Consider the following 24,552-nt stretch of genomic DNA (forward strand, 5'->3'; position numbering starts at 1 on the left):
TAAATACAAGTTTGTCCCTGTGGTCTTTTGCAAATTATTTAACTTCTCTAAACTAGTGGGCTTCAAGCATGGATTCCTGAATGTACAGAGAGAGTTTCCAAGGACATTCATGGGTGATTTCAGAAAGTCAGTTTCCAGAACCTCAAATATGTGCTATTTTCCAAAATCAACCTGCCTAGGAATGTGCTCGCAGTCAAGGTGTCACACAAGATTTCCTTTCCCACATTCTGTATCATAATTACCTTTCTTCTGTTTGACAAATTAAGGAAAAAATCACATCTAACTCAAATGTTTTCCTGGCAAATTTTCCCGGGGTTTTAAAATTTCTGGAGTGCCAAAGAAATGGCCAATTCAAATTATTTGTGTTGGTGAAGCCCCTTTAAATAGGGTTCCATAAACCCCTTCTAGGTTTCAGGATCTTTTTACATTTTTACTAAGTGCAAATATACCATTAGAAATGAAATATTTGGGGTTTTGTTGGAAATTCTGAAATCAGATATAGGATAGAAAGGTGGGGACAAAAAATAAAAAATAATTATTATTTCACTATCTTTCCTCTTCCATGCTCTGATTATTGCCAAAAAAATGTATTGTTTCTGAGGGAGAACTCTATCAGAACAAAACAAAGACAGCATCAGTAAGAAATAATGAAGTGAAGCCTTTCTCTCTCTTTCTCTCTACACACACACACACACACACACACACACACAGTGTCATGCTTAATGATGAGGATACTTTCTGAGAACACAGCATTAGGAAATTTGTTGTGTGAACATCGTAGAGCGCACAGACGCAGGCCTAGATGGTATAGCCTACTACATATCTAGGCTATATGGTGTAACATAATCGTACTGGGCTAAAAACCTATACAGCATGTCACCGTGCTGAATACTGCAGACAATTGTAACACAACGGTATTTGTGTATTTAAACATGGAAAAGGTACACCGGGCACGGTGGTGGCTAACGCCTGTAATCCCAGCACTTTGGGAGGCCGATGCAGGTGGATCACGAGGTCAGGACAGGGAGACCATCCTGGCTAACATGGTGAAGCCCCGTCTCTACTAAAAAAAAAAAAAAAAAAAAAAAAAAAAAAAAAAAAAAAAAATTAGCCGGGCGTGGTGGCAGGCGCCTGTTGTCCCAGCTACTCCAGAGGCTGAGGCAGGAGAATGGCATGAACCTGGGAGGCGGAGCTTGCAGGGAGCACTCTGGCCTGGGCAACAGAGCGAGACTCAGTCTCAAAAAAGAAAAAAGGAAAAAAAAAAAAAGATTAAAATTGGTATGCCTGGATATAGCACTTGCCATTAACAGAGTTTGAGGATTCTAAAGTCAGTGAGTGAGTGGTGAGTGCATGTGAAGGCCCAGAATTATTACGGTACACTATTGTTGATTTTATAAACACTGTACTCTTAGGCTACACTACATTTATTTTTAAAGTGTTTCTTTCTTCAATAATAAATTAACCTTAGCTTAGTGCAACTTTTTTACTTTATAAGCTTTTTAATTTTGTTAACCTTTTGACCCTTTTGTAATAACCCTTAACTGAGAACATAAGCACATAATACAGCTGTATAAAAATATTTTTTCTATATATCCTTATTCTATAAGCTTTTCTGTATTTTTACGATTCTCTTTTTGTTTTCTCGTTTTTTTCACTTTTAAAACTTTTTTTGTTAAAAACTAAGGCACAAACACACACATTAGCATAGACTTAAACAGGGTCAGAATGATCAATATCACAGTCTTCCATCTCCACATCTTGTCCCACTACGAAGTTTTTAATAACACACATGGAGCTGTCATCTCCTATGATATCAATGCCTTCTCCTGAATGCCTCCTGAAGGACCCGCCTGAAGATGTTTTATAGTTAGCTATTTTTATAAGTAGAAAGAGTAAGTGCTAAAATAATATAGAGTGTAGTAAATACATAAGCCAGCAACATAGTCATCTACTTTCATTATGAAGAATTAGGTATTGTACATAATTGTATGTGCTATACATTTTTATGACTGGCAGCACAGTAGTTCAGTTTACACACCAGCATCATCACAAATATGTAAATAATGCCTTTAATTATGACATTATGACAGCTATGACATCACTAGAGAATAGGTATTTCACGGCTATTATAATTTTCTGAGACCAACATTGTATATGCAGTTCACCATTGACCAAAACATTGGTATGCCATGCATGAATAGTGTGTATGTATGTGTGTGTGTGTGTCCGTGTGTGAAAGAGACATTTCCTCCAAATTAGTATTCTGGTATATGACAGTTGTCATTAGGAAGCACATCAACATATTTTTTGAAATTAAAATTGTTTTATCCAAAAATATATTAGTAGCTGAGATGTATTAAAATTTTTCGTATTTTTCTGGGAAAATAATTTTTGCATTCTAGTGAAGAATATTATTCATCCACAAATACATTAATTAATTAGCAAATAATTTATCTTAAGATATATAGTTTCAAAAATAAAATTTTTTGAATTATCAGTATGCAAATATTAGTATTGTTTTAATATTTTGTAAAGAATATATATGATAATTCTAGACAAATGTTTAAATACCTAGAGTCTTATGGTCAACTACAATTTTTAAAAACAATTTCAATATATGTTTATATTTTTGTTTACAGAAACATATGATGGTGGGATTAATAAGATAAAATCAAGCAAAAAAAACCTCATTAGTATAAAATTCTGTGGGTAAAATTAAATGTAAAGACAATATCAGAGAGAAAAGGAACAGTAAAAATTTCCCACAGTTAGAGGACAATATTTTTTGTAATGAATAATGAAAGATATTCAAATGTCATATTTAAATTATATACTTTTTAAAATAATGTAATATTTCTTTGAAAGAATGCAAGTACTTGCAATATACTGGAAAGCTATGCAAACATCTAATAATGTAATTTTGAATACTGAATTAAACAAAATTAAACTTGAGTAAATGCTTTTTCAACGTATTTTAAAGGGAATGTAAGCTAAAATAGTCCACTGCCCTACTTTACTTGTTTCCTCTTCTGTGCAATGGGAGTAACAAAATTGTACTTTATGGGATAATCATGCAGAATATTGTGTAATGCCTGTAAATGTCCAGCACAGTTTCTGTCACAAAGGGAGCAATCAATAATTATTAGTTTTCCAAGGGAGTGAGAAGGATTATCTTTGGAGATTATGACCCTTAAGCATTACTGCATATGTTCTCCCTATTTTATTCATTTCCATATAAAAAATAATGAATAGAAATATATTATTTAAATCTAAATATAAAAAGACAACAAAATAGGGACAAGGAAATGATGAATGGGAGATCAGACCTTCTCATTGCTTTTAGAATAGGTATTTATTTCCGGAAAAGAATCTTCATACATCTCTCTAATGTGAGGTTGCATACAAGTAATATTTAAAATTATTCATCTCTATTACCCTGAGCTATTATCTAAATAGTACTAGATATGATCAACAACTATTTATTTTACATATGCACATGAATGATGGCATGTAGGGTGTCAGGAGCTGAACTGTTCAAGTTTCACAGATCGATGTCCATAATCTGACAGATTCTGCAGTTTTACACCATTCATTACAGACTGATGCCAGTGATGCTGTAGAGATAATAATGGTCTGAATCTCGAATTTTGTAACTCTTCATTTTAATATAACCAAAATTTGCTTTATTTGTGGGGGCGGAAGTAAAGTTTGGGTGTATGCTAAAATTGATGAGAATGATAAACATTCTCATTTCTGGATCAATCATAAAGCAGTACATAGATGCCTACAAGGAAATGTACCTTTTTTTATCCAATTGTTTGACAAAAATTTTTGAGCAGGTAAAATTTGAAGCTTTGTGTTTTTACTGGCATATTTTCAAAATTTAGTCAAATGGCTAACATAATTCCAAATAAACGATGCCTTTGACTTGAGATTTTGAGTACAAAGCATGAGTTAATTCAGTAGAATAAGTGAACAGAAGTCAACATGATGAGGAAAAACTATCAGTTAATTTTCTCCCAACAAAATCAAATATTTCTTTGAATTAACCATAATGTCTTGGTATTTACTCCTCATATATCTGTATCCACATTTTTGCCCATCATAAACAAAAAAAGAATCCACATTGTGGTATCATGGTATTGTGTCACCTTGGCTGGGTGGAGCAACTTTTTCCATTATTTCCCTCCATATGTGTTTACAGTTAGGATAGGACACAAAAAGAAATTTTAAACTCCTTGCCCTGTTAACTCCAAGCCCTCCAGATTCAAATGCAAAGGCAACAGCTGTGAAAGTATTGTTTAATCGTCTCCCACAATCGGAGAAGGTAAAAATCCCTATAATAATCCATTTTATATGTACCTAATACACACATAGAAAGGTATCTTTTTCTCTAGGCATACAGGCCTTTATTTCCTCCTGTGTCACATGTATTTTGTATTTGCTGTGGTTTGTTAGCATCCTGTATCTGTACTATAGGTGACAAAGAGTCATCAAATTATATCCACCAGAATAACTGCATTGCCTTATTTACCCTGTATTCAAATGTAGTGAATAAAAGAAATTTAATAATACTAGTTAATTATTCTTACTGGGATATTTTTATGTTATACTTGAAATGTATAATTTTCATTTAAGTTTTTAATCCATACTGTTTTTAAGTATAAGGTAAGGATCCAAGTTTATTCTTTCGCATGTGCACATGCATTATTTGTTGAAGAGACTATTGGGTATGATTTGAATGCACGTGTCCCTCCAAAATTCGTATGTTGGAACTTAAACCCAAGGTGATGCTATTAATAGGTGAGGCATTTGGGGAAATGATGAAGTACTGAGGGTTTCACCATCATTAATGGATTAGGGCTGTTATAAAAGAGGTTGAAGGAAGGACCCTAGTGCTTGCTTTTTTGTTCCCCCTGCTTCTGTCACCATCTGAAGATGCCACAAGAAAATAGCATCTATGAAACAGGCCTTCATCAGACAGGATCTGCTGGCACCGTAATCTTGGATTTCCCAGCCTCAAAAACTATGAGAAATAAATTTATATTGTTTAGAAATTTTTCAGTTTAAGGTATTTTGTTATAGTAGCCCGAATGAACCAAGATATTATCCTTTCTAATTCTTGGCACACTTGATGAAGATCACTTGACCTGGATTTATTTCTGTCCTCTCTATTCTGTTCTCGTTGTCTACATGTCTGTCTTTATGCCAATCTCATAATGTTTTAATTATTGTAGCTTTGTGGCATATTTTGAAATCAGGAAATGTGATGCCTCCACCTTTGTTCTTCTTTTTCAAGACTTTAAAAATATAAATGTTGATTGTGTATGTTTAAGGCACACAACCTGATGATAAAAGATACATGTAAGTACTAACAAGTTACTAAAGTGAAGCAAATTAACACCTCCATTCATCTTTTCTCATAGTTACCCATATTTTTTGTTTTATGGCAAGAGAAGCTTAAATCTAATTATTTAGCATGAATTAGATACACAGTAAAATTTAATCCCCTATAGTCCTCATGTTGTATATTAAATAATCTAAACTTGTTCAACCTACATATGTGCTGCTTTGTATCCTCTGACACACATCTCCCCATTTTCTCCCCCTTTTCTTTTCCCACCCCTAGAAATTACTGTCTTATTCTCTCCTCTCTCCATCTCTCTCTATTTGAAATTTTTTTTGACTCCATATAAATAAGTGAGATCAGGCAATATTGTTCTTTTCATTCCTGATTTATTTCACTTAGCATAACATGTTCCAGTCTCATCCATTTTGTGGCAAATAGCAATATCTCATTTTTAAATAATGTTCTATTGTATTTATGTACCAGTTACTTTACCCATTCACCCATCATTGGACAATTAAGTGGTTTTCTCTTGACTATTGTGAATAATAATGCAATAAACATGGGAGTGCAGATTCCTTTATGAGGTGGTGATTTTTTCTTTTGGGCACATGCCCAGAGGAGAGACTGCTGGGTCATATGGTAGTTTTATTTTTAATTTCTTTAGAAATCCTCATACTGATTTCCATAATAACTGTACCAATCTATATTCCACTAAAAGCATACAAAATTTCTTTTATCTTCATATCCTTACCAATATTTGTTATCTTTTGACTTCTTGATAATGGCCATCCTAACAGATGTTAGGTGATATCTTATTGTGGTTTCGATTTGCGTTTCCCTGATGACTAATGATACTGAGCACCGTTTTATTTTATAAACCTGTTGGCCATTTTTATGTTTTATTTGGAGAAAATGTCTATTCAGGTATTTTTCTCACTTCTTTTCTTTTTTTTCTTTTTTCTTTTTTAAGACAGAGTCTCACTCTGTTGCCCAGGTTGGAGTGCAGCGGAGCGATCTCGGCTCACTGCAAGCTCCACCTCCCGCGTTCACACCATTCTCCTGCCTCAGCCTCCGAGTAGCTGCGGACTACAGGCACCCGCCACCACGCCGGACTAATTTTTTGTATTTGTAGTAGAGACGGGGTTTCACCGTGTTAGCCAGGATGGTCTCGATCTCCTGACCTGATGATCCGCCCACCTTGGCCTCCCAAAGTGCTGGGATTACAGGCGTGAGCCACTGTGCCCAGCCTTTTTCTCACTTTTTAATTGGGTTGTTTACTTTTTCACTATTGAGTTGTATGAATTATTTATAAATTTTGAACAGTGGCTATTTAACAGGTATGAAATTTGCAAATATTTTGTTGATTGGTTCCTTTGCTGTGAAGACATGTTTTAATTTATGTAATCCTGTTTGTTTATTTATTTTTGCTTTTGTGGCCTGAGCTTTTGGTGTAATATCCAAAACAAACATCAATGCCAAGACTAATGTCTGGACGCTTTTCTCCTTTGTTCTTTTCTAGGAGTTTTATGGTTTATGGTCTCATATTTAGTTTTTTGTATCCATTTTCAGTTGATTTTTGTGTATGGGATAAGACAAGGTTCCAATTTCATTTTATCTTTTTCTTTTTTTTTGCATGTTGAAATCAAGTTTTCTCAGGACCATTTGATGAAGAGATTATCCTTTCCCCTATTATGTCTTTGTGTTCTTGTCAAAAATTTGTTAACTATTTATGTTTGAATTTATTTCTGGGCTCTCTATTTTGCTCCAATGGTCTATGTGTCTGTTTTTATGCCAGTCCTGTACTGTTTCAATTATTTTAACATTGTAATATAATTATCAATCAGAAGCTATGATGAGGCTTCTGACTTTTCTTCTATTTTCAGATGTGTTTTGGCTACTTGAAGTTTGTATTACTCCATATAAGTTTTTATTTGTATTTTTTTCTTGCAAATTTAGAAGTATAAATGCAGTTGTGTTACAGGGATATATTGCATCATGGTGAAGTCTGAGCTTTTACTGTACTCATCAATTTTTAATATTTCTTTCTATTTCTATTAAAAATGCCATTGGGATTTTGATTGGGATTGCATTGAATCTGTATATCGCTTTGGGTAGTAAAATTTTAACAATATTAATTATTCTATTCCATGAACATGGAATATCTTTTTATTTATTTGTGTCTTCTTCAATTTATTTCATCAATATTTTATAGTTTTCAATGTACAAATTTTTTACCTTCTTGGTTAAGTTTATTCCTAGGTTTTTACTTTTATGATTGCATCAAAAATGAAATTGGGTTCTTCATTTCTTTTTTATTTAGGCCATTTTTACAGAAAAATCTTATGAATTTTTGTATCTTGGTTTTGTAAACTGTGAATTTACTCAATTTATGTATTAGGTCTAAGAGTCGTTTTGTAGAATCTTTGGGGTTTTTTACATATAAGATCACATCATCTGAAATAGAGATAATTTTTTCTTCTTAATTGTTTTATCTATTCTGGATCTTTTGTGTTTCCATATAAATTTTAGATTTTTTTCATTTTTATTAAAAATGCTCTTGATATTTTAATAGGAATTACATTGAGCCTGTGAACCCCAAAAATCTGAGACAGGTCTCAGTCAATTTAGGAAGTGTATTTTGCCAAAGTTGTATGGATGCACACCCATGACACAGCCTCAGGAGGTCCTGATGACATGTCCCCAAGGTGGTCAGAGCACAGCTTGTTTTTATCCATTTTTAGGGAGACATGAGACGTCAATCAACATATGTAAGATGAATGTTGGTTCTATCCAGAAAAGGCGGGACAAGTCAAAGCAAATGCAGGACAACTTGAAGGAGCAGGGAGGGAGCTTCCAGTTACAAATGGTTGCATTCTTTTGAGTTTCTGATTGGCCTGTCCAAAGGAGGCAATCAGATATGCATTTATCTCAGTAAGCAGAGAGATGACTTTGAATAGAATCGGAGGCAGGTTTGCCTTAAGCAGTTCCCAGGTTGATTTTTCCCTTTAGATTAGTGATTTCAGGGCCCCAAGATTTATTTTCCTTTCACAAGCCCTATACAACTCTTTGGGTAGTGTGGACATTTTAAAAATATTGAGTTTTTCAATCCATCAATACAAGATATCTTTCTATTTCTTTGAATCTTTAATTTATTTCATCAATATTTCGTGCTGTTCACTATACAAGCTTTTTGCTTCCTTAGTTAAGTTTGAATGTTTTATTCTTTTTGATGCTATTATAAATGAGTTTGTTTTACAAATTTTCTTTTTGGATAGTTTTTTAAATTAATATACAAAAATGCAACTGATTTTTGTTTTTTATTTCTTATTCTTTACTTAATGTGTTTTACTAGTTCCAATAGTTTTCGATAGCATCTTCAGGATTTTCTACATATAAGATTATAATCTGCAGAGAGACAATTTAACTTTTACCTTCTAATTTAAATGTTTTCATTGTTTTTCTTGCCCAATTCCTCTCGTTTGGACTTACAATATTATACTGAATAAAAGCAGTCACAGTTGGTATTCTTGTTATGATCGAAGTGCAAGGGCAATGTTAGCTGTAAGCTTTTCATAAATTGCCTTTATTATGTTGAGGTATTTTCCCTCTTAGTTTGTTGAGAATTTTTATTGTGAAGGAACATTTTGTACAACTCCTAGAAGAAAACACAGGGGAAAGCTTCTTAACACTGCTCTTGGCAATGATTTTATGGCTATGACATCAAAGATACAAGCAACAAAAGTAAAAAATAGATAAATCAGTGTATATCAAATTTAAAAATTCCTGCATAGCAAAGAAAACAATCAACAGAGTGAAAGACAACACTCTGACTAGGAGAAAATATTTGCAAACTATATATGTCATAGGCAGTTAATATTCACAATATAAAGAAGAACTCTTACACCTCAGTAGCAATTAACAAATGACAATTTAAAATGGGCTAAGGACTTCAAGAGACATTCTCCAAAGAAGACATACAAATGCAGAAAAAGTATATTAAAAACTGCTTAACATCTCTAGCTGTGTGAGTCCATTCTCACATTGCTATAAGGAACTACCCGAGACTGGATAATTTATAATATAAAGAAAAGAGGTTTAATTGACTCACAGTTCCATAAGCTGTACAGGAACCATGGCTAGGGAGGCCTCGGGAAACTTAATGATGGAAGGTGAAGGGGAAGCAGATACATCTTCATATGGCAGAACAAGAGAAAGAGAGAGTGAAAGGAAAAGTGCTACAAACTTTTAAACAACCAGATATCATGAGAACTCACTCACTATCATGAGAACAGCAAGGGGGAAATCTGCTCCCATGATCCAATCACCTCCCACCAGGTCCCTCCCATAGTGCTGGTGATTACAGTTCGACATGAGATTTGGGTGGGAACACAGAGCCAAAGCTTATCATTCCACCCGTGGTCCCTCACAAATCTCATGTCTTTCTCATGTTTAAAAACACAATTGTGCCTTCCCAACAGTCCCCCAAATTATTAACTCATTCCAGCATTAACTCAAAAGTCTAAGTCCAAAGTCTCATCTGAAGCAAGATAAGTCCTTTCCACCTATAAGCCTGTAAAATCAAAAATAAGTTAGTAATTTTCAAGGTACAGTGTGGGTACAGGCATTGGTTAAATACTCCCTTTCCAATAGGGAGAAGTCAGCCAAAACAAAGGGGCCACAGGCCTCATGAAAGTCCAAAACATAGCAGGGCAGTCATCAAGTCTTAGAGCTCCAAAATAATCTGCTTTGACTCCTTGTCTCACATCCAGGTCATGCTGATGCTAGGGGTTGGCTCCCAAGGCCTTAGGAAGCTCTGCCCCTGTGGCTCTGCAGGGTACAGACCCCATGGCTGTTTTCATGTGCTGGCATTGAGTGCCTGCAGCTTTTCCAGGCCCACAGTACAAGCTGTCAGTGAATCTCCCATTCTGGGGTTTGGAAGATGGTGATCCCCTTCTCACAGCTCCACTAGGCACAGCTCCACTTTTCAAAGCCCCAGTAAGAACTCTGTAGGGGGGTCTCCAACTCCATACTTTCCCTCCACAGTGCCCTATTAGAGGTTATCCATGAGGGCTCCACCCCTACAGCAGGCTTCTGGCTGAACATCCAGGAATTTCCATAAATCCTCTGAAATCTAGGCGGAAGCTCCCAAGCCTCAACTCTTCCCCTCTTTATACCTGTAGGCTTAACAGCACAGGAAAGCCTTGGTGGCTTCCAGCTTACACCCTCTGGAGCAGTGGCCTGAGACCCATATCTGGGGCCCTTTTACTCACAACTGAAGCTGGAGCAGCTGGGACATGAGGCCCAATGTCCTGAGGCTGCACAGAGTGGTAGGGCCCTGGGCCTGTTTCATAAAACCATTTTTCTCTCCTAGGCCTCTAGGCCTGTGATGGGAGGGCCTGCTATGAAGGTCTCTGAAATGCCCTGGAGGCATTTTCCACATTGTCTTGTCTATTAACATTCGGCTCCTCTTTACTTTTGCAAATTTCTGCAGCTGGCTTGAATTCCTCCCAGAAAATGGGTTTTTCTTTTCTACTACGTGGCCAGGCTGCAAATTTTCCAAACTTTCATGCTCTGCTTCCCTTTTCAATGTAAGTTACAGTTTCAGTCCGTTGCTTTGCTTATGCAGGTGAACTAGGCTTTTAGAAGCAGCCAGGTCACTTCTTGAATGCTTTGCTGCTTAGAAATTGTTTTTCGTGGCCGGGCACAGTGGCTCACTCCTATAATCCCAGAACTTTGGGAGGCCGAGGTGGGTGGATCATGAGGTCAAGAGATCGACACCATCTTGGCTAACATGGTGAAACCCTGTCTCTACTAAAAATACAAAAAATTAGCCTGGCATGGTGGCGGGCACCTGTAGTCCCAGCTACTCGGAAGGCTGAGGCAGGAGAATGGCATGAACCTGGGAGGCAGAGCTTGCAATGAGCCGAGATAGCACCACTGCAGTCCGGCCTTGGTGAAAAAGCGAGACTCTGTCTAAAAAAAAAAAGAAATTGTTTTCGCCAGATACCCTAAATCATCTCTTAAGTTCAACAGATCTGTAGAGCATGAGCACAATGTCACCATTGTCTTTGCTAAAACATAGCAAGAGTGACCTTTACTCCAGTTCCCAATAAATTCCTCATCTCCATCTGAAATCCCCTCAGCCTAGACTTCATTGTCCATATTACTACCTGCATTTTGGCCACAACAATTTAACAAGTCTCTCTAGGAAGTTTCAAACTTTCCATTGTCTTCTTGTCTTCTTCTGAGTCCTGCAAACTGTTCCAACCTCTGCCCATTACCCAGTTGCAAAGTTGCTTCCACATTTTCAGGTATCTTTATAGCAATGTCCCACTCCCAGTGCCAATTTTCTGTATTAGTTCATTCAATCATTGATATAAGGAACTACCTGAGACTAGGTAATTTATAAAGAAGAGGTTTAACTGACTCACAGTTCTATAGGCTACACAGGAAGTGCGGCTGGGGAGGTTATATGGTTTGTCTCTGTGTCTCTACCCAAGTCTCATCTTGAATTTTAATTCCCCTGTGTCAAGGGGGGAACCTGTAATCCCCACATGTCAAGGGAGGGAGGTAATTGGAACTTGAGGGTGGTTTCCCTCATACTGTTCTGATGATAGTGAGTGAGTCCTCATGAGATCTGATGATTTTATAAGTGTTTGGAAGTTCCTTCTTCATCTCTGCCTCTAATGCCTCCTTGTGAAGAAAGTGTCTGCTTCCTGTTCTGCCATGATTCTAACTTTCCTGAGGCCTCACTAGCCCTGTGGAACTGTGGGCCAACTAAACCTCTTACATTTATAAATTACCCAGTCTCAGGGAAGTTCTGCACAGCAGTGTGAAGACAGACTAATATAGGAGGCCTCAGGAAACTTACAATCATGATGGAAGGCAAAGAGGAAGCAGTCACATATTTACATGGCAGAGCAGGAAAGAGAGAAGGTGAAGGGGAAAGTGCTACTCACTTTCAAAGAACCAGATCTGATGATAACACTCATTATCGTGACAACAGCAAGGGGAAATCTGTGCCCATGATCCAATCACCTCCCATCAGATCCCTCCCCCAACACTGGAGATTACAATTCGATATGGGATTTGAGTGGATACACAGAGCAAAACCATATCACTAGTTATCCAGGAAATGTAAATTAAAACCACAGTGAGATATCACCCCATACATGTTAGCATGGCTATTATCCAAAAAAAAGAAAAGAAAAAAAAGGTAAGTGTTGGTGAGGAAATACATTATAACATCTCTATACTGTTGACTAGAATGTAAATTGGTACAGCCACTATGAAAAATTGTATAAATCTTTCTAAAAAATTAAATTATAATCCAGCATTTGAATTTTAGAACATTTATTCGGAATAATTGTAATCAGAGTTTCAAAAAGATATTATCACTTCCATGTTCATTTCAGCACTATTTATAAAAGCCAAGATATGGAAACAACCCAAATCTCTATCAATGAATGGTTTTTTAAGTGGTATATAATATAAAAGAAATTGTTCACTTTTAAAAAAGAAAGAAATCCTAAATTTGTGACAATGTAAATGAACCATGAAGATATTATGTTGATTCAAAAGAGTCAGTCACAAAAATTAAATTGTGTGATTCTACGTATATGAGATATCTAAAATAGTCAAACACAAAGAAACAAAGAATGAAATTGAGGTTGCTGCGGCTGGGGGAATGGAGGAATGGGAAGTTGTTAATCAAGAGATATAAAATTTTACTTGTGCACTAAGTGTTAAGTTCTTGAGATTTGCTGTATAACATTATGCCTATAGTTAACAATACTTCATTGTGCACTTAAAAATCGAAGACAGCAGATCTCATGTTAAGTATTATTACCACAATAGAAATAAACAAAAGAAAATAAATATAAAACAGAAACTGTATACTTTTCAAAAAAAGTTTAATTTTAAAAGCAAAATGGTTATAGAGTTTTGCTCTTTTATTCTATGGTGGAAAAGCTTTCTATAAAATTTTCAGAGCTTTTAAAAGTATTTTGTAATATTTGACATTGCCTGAAATATATATGTCAAATCACAGAATTAATCTTAATATCATTTAAAATATGAAATCTGTTACACAATACTATATACAATTTTTGTGTCATCTATATTAAGTGAAGCTAAATGACCTAGCTAACATATCTGTGCTACTTTTCCTTTTCCTTACCTAGGTAGGAATTTGGCAGATACAATCACAATTTTAGTCATTCTGAGTCTAGAAGTATCCTCAGAATCTTTATTGACAAAGGTTTTTTTTATTTTTAATATCAAATTATTGTATTTCAAAGTACATTTCCTTGAGATGTTATTATTTTATCTTCCTTTTATGATTAACATTTGTTAATTTTATATATTTAAGGGTACACGTGCAGATTTCTTGCATGCATATATTGCACTATGGTGAAGTCTGGGATTTAGTACATCAATCACCCAAATAGTGAACAATGTGTGCAATAGGTAGCTTTCAGCTCTCAATCCCCTCCCACTCTCCCATCTCTTGGAGTCTCCAATGTCTACTATTCTACCCTGTATATCCATGGGTACCCATTATTTACCCCCTCTTGTAAGTGTTAACATGTGGTTTTTGATTTTCTCTTTCTGAGTTATTTCACTTAAGACAATGGCCTCCACTTTAATCCATGTTGCTGCAAAAGACTTTATTTCATTCTTTTTTTATAGCTGGGTGGTATTCCATGGTATATACATATATTCCATATTTTCCTTTTACAATCACTTAGGTTCAGTCAACACTTAGGTTGATTTTGTATATTTGCTATTGTGAATAGTGCTGTGGTAAACATATGAGTGCAGATATTTTTTGATGTACTGATTTTTTTCCCTTTGACTATACACCCAGTAGTGGAATTTCTAAATCAAATGGTAGTTCTATTTTTAATTATTTGGTAAATCTTTATACTGTTTTCCATAAAGGTTTTTTAAATTTACATTCCAACCAAGAGTATGTAATTGTTCCCATTTCTCCATATCCTCACCAACATCTGTTGCTTATTTACTTTTTAATAATAGTCATTCTGATTGATGTGAGATGTTACCTCGTTGTGGTTTTAATTTGCATTTCTCTGATGATTGGTGATGTTGAGTATTTTTTCATATGTTTGTTGGCTGCTTGTATATCTTCTTTTGAGAAACATCTATTCATGTTATTATTCACTTTTTAATGGGGTTATTTGATTTTTTCTTATTGTATTGTTCTTTGTAAATTCTGAATATGAGCCCCTTGTCCTGTGCATATCTTGCAATTATTTTTTTCTATTCTGTAAGGTATCTGTTTACTTATTATTACTTTAGCTGTGCAGAAGCTTTTTAGTTTAATTTCCATTTATCTATTACTGTTTTGTTGCGTTAGCTTTTGCAGACTGGGTCATAAATGCTTTGTCTAGATCAATGTCCAGAAGAGTTTTTCCTAGGTTTTCTTTTAACATCTTTATAATTTCTTGTCTTAGGTTTAGGTCTTTTATGCATCTTGATTAACTGTTTTATTTGGTGAGAGTTTCATTCTTGTGCATATGCTATCCAATTTTTTTAGCACCATTTATTGAAAGGGTGTTATTTCCTCAGTGTATGTTTTTGGCCCTAGTGAAGATCAGTTGGTTGAAGGTATGTGGCTATATTTCTGGGTTCTCTATTCTGTTCTATTGATCTTTGTGTCTATTTTTATATTTTTATACTAGTACAACACTGTCTTGGTCACTATAACCTGGTAGTATAATTGGAAGTCAGGTAATGTGATGCCTCCAGCTTTGTTTGTTCTTTTCATATAGGATTTCTTGGGCTATTTGAGCTCTTTTTGCATTCCATATTAATTTTAGATTTTTTTAATTCTGTAAAAAAATGACAGGTAATTTAAAAGGTATTGTATTGAATCTGTAGAATAATTTGGGCAGTATAGCCTTTTAACAATATTGACTCTTCCTGTCTGTGAGCAAGAGGTGGTTTTACATTTGTTTGTGGTCATCTACCATTTCTTCTATCATTATTTTGTAGTTCTCCTTATGGAGACTTTTCACACCCTTGGTTAAATATATTCCTAGGTACTTCAACTTATTTCATAGCTATTGTAAATGGGATTGCCTTCTTGATTAGGTCCTCAGCTAGATTGTTATTGGTGTACAGAAACACTGCTGATTTCTGTATGTTAATTTTGTATCCTGAAACTGTATGGATTTTGTCAAATCTAGGAGTATTTTTGCAAAGTGTTTAGGGTTTTCTAGAGATAAGACCACATTAGCAGCAAACAAGGATAATTTGACTTCATCTTTTCTAATTTAAATACCTTTTGCTTTTTTCTCTTGCCTGAATTGTTCTAATTAGGACTTTCAGGACTATGTTGAGTAGAAATGGTGAAAGTGGGCATTCTTTTTTTGTTCCAGGTTTTAGAGAAAATGCTTTCAACTTTTCCCCATTAAGTGTGATATTGGCCATTGGTTTGTCATACATGGCCTTTAGTATGTTGACGTACATTCTTTCTATGTCTATTTTGTTGAAGATTTTTATCATGAAGGGATGCTGAATTTTATTGAATGCTTTTTCCACATCTACTGAGATAATCATGTAGTTTTTATACTTAATTTTGTATATATGATGTATCAAATTAATTAGTGTATGTTGAAATATCCTTGCATCCCTGGGATAAATCACACCTGACCATGATGTGTTATGTATTTAATGTGCTGTTGGATTCAATTTGCTAGTATTTTACAGAGGATATTTGCATCTATGTTCATCAGGGATATCAGTCTGTAGTTTTCTTTTTTTATTGTGTCCTTGCCTGGTTTTGATATGAGGGTAATGCTGGCCTTGTTGAATGAGTTTGGAGAATTTTAATAATGCTCCTTAATTTTTTGCAATAGTTATAAGAGGATTGGTATTAGTTTTGCTTTGTATGCTTGATAGAATTTGGCAGTGACTTCATCTGGTCCTGACCTTTTATTTCTTGGGAGATTTATTAGAACTGCTTCAATCTTGCTACTCATGATTAGTCTGTTTAGGAATTCTACTTCTTCCTGGTTAGTCTCAGAAGTTTGCTTCCAGGAATTTATTCATTCCTCCAGGTTTTCTAGTTTGTGAGCATATACAGAATCGTCTCTGATGATCTTTTGTATTTTTGTGGCATCAGTTCTAATATCTCCTTTTGCATTTCTGATTGTGTTTATTTGGATTTTCTCTATTCTTTGTTATTGTAGCTGGTAGTATTTTAATTTTGTTTATCTTTTCAAAAAAACAACCATTTCTTTTGTTGATCTTTTGTAATCGTTGGTCTCTATTTCATTTAGTTCTGCTCTGATCTTTGTTATTTCTTATATTCTATTAACCTTGGGTTTGTTTTTTTCTTTCTTTTCTAATTTCTTGAGGGAGAATGTATTGTTGTTAACTTGTGATCTTTCTGCTTTTTTGATGTCATCATTTATTGCTAATAGGCTTTTGCAATATCCCACAGGTTTTGGTATGATGTGTTTTCATTTTCATTTGTTTCCTTTTTTTTTTTTTAATTTCTGTCTTAAATTCTTTATTGACCCGGTGATCATTCAGGAGCATGCTGTTTAATTTCCATATATTTGTATAGTTTCTGAAGTTCCTCTGTTATTGATTTCTAGCTTTATTCCACTGTGATCTGAGAACTTACTTGACATGATTTGATATTTTACAATTTATTAAGACTTGTTTTGTGGCTTAACATTTGGTCTGTCTTGAAGAATGTTCCATGTGCTGATGAAAACAATTTATATTCTGTAGTTGTTGGGTAGAATGTTCTGTAAATGTCTATTAGGTCTATTTGGTCTAAAGTTCAATTTAAATTCAATAATTTTTGTTAATTTTCTGTCTAAATAATTTTTTTATTGCTGTGAGTGAGGTGTTGAAGTCCCCCACTATTATTGTATTGTCCTCTCTCTCCTTTTTAGGCCTAGTAATCCTTGTTTTGCCAATTTGGAAGCTCTGATGTTGGGTGCATATATATTTAGGATTGTTATATTCTCTTGCATAATTTATCTCTTTATCATTATATAATAAATTTCTTTGTCTTTTTTAAAAACTCTTTTCGATTAAAATGTGTTTTATCTGATATAAGTGTACCTCTCTGCCAGCTCACTTTTGGTTTCTGCTCATGTGGATTATTTTTCTCCATATTTTTACTTTCGATCTATATGTGTTTTATGGGTAAGGTGAGTTTCTTGTAGCAACATATAGTTGAATCATATATTTTTAAATTTATTCTGCCAATCTGTATCTTTTAAGTGTAGCATTTAATCCATTTACATTCAAGGTTAATATTGATATGTGAGGTTTTGGTCTTGTCATATTGTTGTTTTCAAGTTGTTTTATGAATTATTTCTTCCATTTTCTCTATCTTTTTTGTCTGTGATTTTATGAAATTCTGTCATGTTGCCTTTTGATTCTTCTTTTCCTCTTTTGTGTCATTGTTTTATAAGGTCTATGAGCTTTATATTTCCATGTGTTTTCATGATCATGAATATCAACCTTTCGTTTCCATGTTTAAGACCTCCTTGAGCATTTCCTATAGGCCCAGTCTACTGGTGACAAATTCCATCATCATTTGCTTGTTTGAGAAATACTTTATTTCTCCTTCATTTATGATGTTTATTTGCTTATTCGGGCAGAATATAAAATTTTTTGTTGATAGGTTTGCTTTTTTTTGTTTGTTTCCAGCACTTTGAAAATTCTATCATATTCTCCCCTGGCCTGTAAGGTTTCTGCTGAAAAGTCTGCTATTAGTCTAATGAGATTTCTTTTATAAGTGACTAGATCCTTTCTCCTGAAAATTTTAAAAGTTCTTCACTTTTACTTTAGAAATTCAGAATATAATATGTCATGATGATGTCCTTTTTTGCTATGTGTTTTACTCAGTATTGCTGAGCCTCCTGCATATGGAAGTCTAATTATCTTGCTAGCCTTGGGACGTTTTCATCAATTATTTCTTTAAATAGGTTTTCTCAGCTTTTTTATCTCTCTAGCCCCTTAGTAACATCAATAATTCATAAGTGTTAACATTTTATGTAGTCACAGATATTGTGAGGCTTTGTTCATTCTATTTCCTTCTTTTTTTCCTTACTTTTGTCAGACTGGACTATTTCAAAGACCCATCTTTAAGTTCTGAGGTTTTTTCTTCTGTTTGGTATAATCTATTATTGAATGTATTTGTATTTTTCCATTTAATTTTTTATTTACAGATTTTCTGCTTGTATGTTGTTGTTATTGTTTTTTAATATATATGTCCCTGGTAAATATTTTATTTATTTTCTCAATTGATTTTCTATTTTTTTGTATTGGTTTTCAGATTATTAATTGCATCTCATTCAGCTTCTTTAAAATAGGTACTTTGAATTCTTCATCTGGCATTTTGAGGAATTCATTTTGATTGTATCTGTTGCTGGATGTTTGTTGTGGTCCTTTGGTGGTATCAACTTTCCTTCCATTTTCATGTTTCTTGTGTCCTTCCATTGATATCTGCACACCTGGTGTATCAGGGGCTTGTTATAATTTTTAAAAATTGCTTTTGTAGGGAAGAATTTTTTTGAAGATGTATGTACATTGTTGGTTGAGTAGGATACTTTGAGTTTGATTTGGGATGCCTGTGGAAGTGTAATCTTTGTATGACTTTTTCAGCAGTATACAGGGTAAGTGGTATATGTAATTTCCTCAGTGGCTTAGGGTATAGTTATTAGTTAAGGTTGTGATGAAGTTTTACTAGGGAATTGGACATCAACTGAGCGAGTCTTTGGGCCCCAGTGATAGCTGCTGTGGGGTGAGTATGCCTGGTTTTAGGCCCTAGAGCAGCTTATCCTAGCTTCAGTGTCAGTGAATCTTACAGTTGCCTGTTGCAGGGCAATGAGTATTGTCCTAGGTGTGTGTAGGACAGTCTGATTTATCTGTCCTTCCTCAGCTAGGTGATGGCTGCAGCCACATCAACTCAAATTCAGCCCAAGGGTGGGGCACTGTCCAGTATTAAATTCTCAAAATGGCATCTTGAGATGGTCCTAGAGAGAGAGCACAGTCCCTCCCAGGCAAGCAATGTGGGAAAGATCCTGTGGGGACTGCAGTTTAGTCACATTTGAGTCTCAATAGCAACCCACAGAAGGGTAGTAGGAACTCTCCCAGGGTACATGGGAGTGCCCATTCTTACTTGTCCCTCCCTGGAACAGCTACAGTGCAGTGTCCGTAAATCCCCAGTAGTTAGGCTCTCAAAGTGGCACCCAGCTGAGGCTGCTCTAGGCTCACATGACTGTCAGATTCTGTGTGGTTTTCTTTTTGGAGCGAAGTCCCTGTGCAATCTTGAGGCAGGCTATATGTCAGGCCTGAGTCCCTAGCGAGTCAAAGTTTTCTCCTGTAGCCAAGATTGTAAAAGCCCATTTGGATGTGAAGCCCTAACAGTAAGAGTTTCCTAAAAGTAAGAATTTCTCTTATTGTTTCCCTGAATCCAGAGACTTTTCCCATTTTTCATTCAGTTCTTGGCTGGGCAGGATGCTGCAAATGCTGTCCTTACTTACTTCTGGTGCTTCCTGTCTCTTCTCTGGTGAATCCTACTGTATTCTCCTAGACGAGCTCTTTGAAATGTAAGCACCTACTTATTATTCTTGTTCCTCTCCATGAAGGAGATACATACTACTTGCATCTAGTCAGCTATCTTGATCCCTCTCTTGACGTAGATCTTTACAATATGATTACTTAATGATAAGGATTGGCATGTGAATTGGAACTGATTTGGCATCTTTGGTATTGAATACATGACATAAACCCCCCAAAATAAAATGACAAATGAGAAGTAAAAAAAAAAAAAGTAGCTAGTAGAGTTTATTTAGGTAATTTATACATGGCCTCCAGGGAAATTCTTACTGTTACAGGAATATGGCAGGTGAAAGTAGAACATAGAATACTAAATCAGAAATCAGAAGAGATATCTATTCTTTTAACTCTGTCTCTGCCACTTACCAGCTCTGATTGCTGAGCCAAGTCTCTCTATTTGTCAGGATGACTGGTTTAATTTCTGCAATAAACAAACTCGAATTTTAACTTTATTGTGTCAAGACACAATAAAAGTTTTTCCTTGCAAATTCTGACACGGTTGGGTGATTCATTCCAAGTAGTGTCTTGGTTATCCAGGTTCTGTGCATTCAGGATACCTTCATCTTCAACAGATGGTCTGTATGGTCTCACCTGAAGGATAAAATAGAATGATTTTAGTGAGCCTGATGTGAAAGTCTGTTATCCCTGCATTGACAAAAACCAGATAAAAGACCCAATCTAAATTCATACAAGCTGAAAAATCCAGTGTTCCTTTATGCCCCAGAGAAAAAATGAAACATGTTTAACACATGACATTACCTCTGCTACAGTCACTTGTCCTTTCTGACTCTGGTTCCTAATTTTTATACAGGTTTTAATACCACATTCATTCACACAGTTGTGCTTAGGAATAAATGGAATGATAAGCTTCTTAAGATACAAAATTGTTATCATTACTTAAATGGATAAGGATGTAAGTTTTCCACATGAGCTTATTCTAGCCCCTTACTTTTTCTATTATACATAATGAAAGTAAAGGGAAGAAAACCAGTCTAACAGCAAAATATTGATTTTTAGAATGCAGGAAAAGAACTATTTGATTACATTTAACGGCTAATAACTGTTTTTGATTAGAAGTCCTACTGGTCCTTTTGAAATGAAAACATGCGATTAATTTGTAATTAGTAGCTCCCATTCATAAATTATGATTAACTTACTTTTTAAACATAGTTTGCTATGTAGAACAGATTGAAATAAATCTTTGCAATGTTATTGGCTTTATTAATTGTATAATCAAGCTTGTCTCTATAGACAGTAAAAGGAAAATACTTCTACCCAGATCATCCTAAATTAAATAATCACAAATTACATAATCACAAATTTGTTAACATGCAAATTAACAAGCTTTTATTTATGTTTCCTAATTTAAGACACTGTTATATTAATTCCTTATTGGCCACATGTAGTTACATAGAACACCTGGAAATTTATTACATTTTCATGTTATTAAATAAAAGTTTTAATATCTGCCTCATGATTTATCTAAATTAAATTAATCTAGTGCTTGGTAATATGCATGGGATGTTCAATATAGTGGTTATTATTGGTAATTGTTTCTTATCTTGGAGTGACTATAACCTCATGTCATGATAGTTATTTTAATGTGCTACAGACTAGTAGTTTTCCAAACTAATTTTGCATGAAAATCACCTGTAGTCCTCTTTAAGAACAAATCTCAAAATTCTATCGGAAATGTAGAAAGAGAAATTCTGAGATTGGACCTCTAAATCTTGATGCTTTGGTCAATTTCGAACAAATTTGTTTGAGTACTTGTTCCAGACACTTAGAATACACAGACTCCTTTCAAAGCAAGCCTTCTTCCATATCACTTAGGACCAGTCAAACTTGAGACTCCTTAATGCATGCGTATTATTAAAACTTTTTAAATTATAAAAACACAGAAAGATCTTAAAATAATACAAATTTCTTTAAAATTATATTTTAATAATCAGTCATATGCCTTTTTGCATTTTTTTCTGGGAATTTATATTAAAATTAGCATATAGGAGGCAATGTCACATGGAATGTCATTAAACCTAAGGTGCCAATGATTGTAACATGCAGCATTAATGTATGCAATACCATAAGAGAAAAAAAATACCTGTGCTAAAATTTCACAGAATGCTTTCTTAACACTTACAATTTTTATTAGACTTATGGAAGGTGCTATTTTAAAACAATTAAGGCACAGATGGCATAAGACCAAATCGCCTTGAGCACTGACAATATAATTTTATGGAATGTCAGAGAACAGGAGAATTTTCTTTTATTCTTATTATACTTTAAGTTCTAGGGTACATGTGCACAATGTGCAGGTTTGATACATAGGTATACATGTGTCATGTTGGTTTGCTGCACCCAACAACTCCTCATTTACATTAGGTATTTCTCCTAATGAGATCCCTCCCCCAGGCCCCTACTCCCTGACAGGCCTGGTGTGTGATGTTCCCCATCCTGTGTCCATGTGTTCTCATTGTTCAATTCCCACCTGTGAGTGAGAACATGAGGTGTCTGGTTTTCTACCCTTGTGATAATTTGCTGAGAATGATGGTTTCCAGCTTTATCCATGTCCCTGCAAAGGACATGAACTCATCCTTTTTATGGCTGCATAGTATTCCATGGTGCATATGTGCCACATTTTCTTAATCCAGTCTATCATTGTTGGACATTTGGGTTGGTTCCAAGTCTTTGCTATTGTGAATAGTGCCACAATAAACATTAAGTGTGCATGTGTCTTTATAATAGCATGATTTATAATCCTTTGGGTATATACCCAGTAATGGGATTGCTGGGTCAAATGGTATTTCTAGTTCTGCATCCTTGAGGAATTGCCACACTGTCTTCCACAGTGGTTGAACTAATTTGCACTCCCACCAACAGTGTAAAAGCATTCCTATTTATCCACATCCTCTCCAGCATATGTTGTTTCCTGACTTTTTAATGATCACCATTCTAACTGGTGTGAGATGGTATCTCATTGTGGTTTTGATTTGCATTTCTCTGATGGCCAGTGATGATGAGCATTTTTTCATGTGTCTTTTGGCTGCATAAATGTCTTCTTTTGAGAAGTGTCTGTTCATATCCTCTGCTCACTTTTTGATGGGGTCATTTGTTTTATCTTGTAAATTTGTTTAAGTTCTTTGTAGATTCTGGATATTAGCCCTTTGTCAGATGGGTAGATTGTAAAAATCTTCTCCCATTCTGTAGGTTGCCTGTTCACTCTAATGGTAGTTTCTTTTGCTGTGCAGAAGCTCTTTAGTTTAATTAGATCCCATTTGTCTGTTTTGGGTTTTGTTACCATTGTTTTTGGTATTTTAGTCATGAAGTCCTTGCCCATGCCTATGTCCTGAATGGTATTGCCTAGGTTTTCTTCTAGGGTTTTTTATGGTTTTAGGTCTAACATTTAAGTCTTTAATCCATCTTGAATTAATTTTTGTATAAGGTGTAAGGAAGGGATCCAGCTTCAGCTTTCTACATATGGCTAGCCAGTTTTCCCAGCACCATTTATTAAATAGGGAATCCTTTCCCCATTTCTTGTTTTTGTCAGGTTTGTCAAAGATCAGATGGTTGTAGATGTGTGGTATTATTTCTGAGGACTCTGTTCTGTTCCGTTGGTCTATGTCTCTGTTTTGGTACCAGTACCATGTTGTTTTGGTTACTGTAGCCTTGTAGTATAGTTTGAAGTCAGGTAGTGTGATGCCTCCAGCTTTGTTCTTTTGGCTTAGGATTGTCTTGGCAATGCAGGGTCTTTTTTGGTTCCATATGAACTTTAAAGTATTTTTTTCCAATTCTGTGAAGAAAGTCATTGGTAGCTTGATGGGGATGGCATTGAATCTATAAATTACCTTGGGAAGTATGGCCATTTTCACAATATTGATTCTTCCTATCCATGAGCATGGAATGTTTTTCCATTTGTTTGTGTCCTCTTTTATTTCGTTGAGCAGTGGTTTGTAGTTTTCCTTGAAGAGGTTCTTCACATCCCTTGTAAGTTGGATTCCTAAGTATTTTATTCTCTTTGTAGTAATTGTGAATGGGAGTTCACTCATGATTTGGCTCTCTGTTTGTCTATTAACGGTGTATAGGAATGCTTGTGATTTTTGCATATTGATTTTGTATCCTGAGACTTTGCTGAAGTTGCTTATCAGCTTAAGGCGATTTTGAGCTGAGACTATGGGGTTTTCTAAATATACAATCATGTCATCTGCAAACAGGGACAATTTGACTTCCCCTTTTCCTAATTGAATATCCTTTATTTCTTTCTCTTGCCTGATTGCCCTGGCTAGAACTTCCAACAATATGTTGAATAGGAGTGGTGAGAGGACATCCTTGTCTTGTGCTGGTTTTCAAAGGGAATGCTTCCAGTTTTTGCCCATTCAGTATGATATTGGCTGTGGCTTTGTCAGAAAATAGCAATAGCACAGGAAAGTTTTGTTAGCATTTCCTATTTGTCTAAACTAACAGTTTCATTTTTCATCAATTAAGTCTTATGTTGCTGAAGCTTTGCCGCCTCTGTTGAAAATCAGCAGGAATTTAATGTCACGTTGATACTTGGTGCCTTAATTATAGTGCTACACTATGCATGAATCTTT

The sequence above is a fragment of the Pan paniscus genome, chromosome 7, assembly GCF_029289425.2.
Source record: "Pan paniscus chromosome 7, NHGRI_mPanPan1-v2.0_pri, whole genome shotgun sequence".
NCBI lineage: Eukaryota > Metazoa > Chordata > Mammalia > Primates > Hominidae > Pan > Pan paniscus.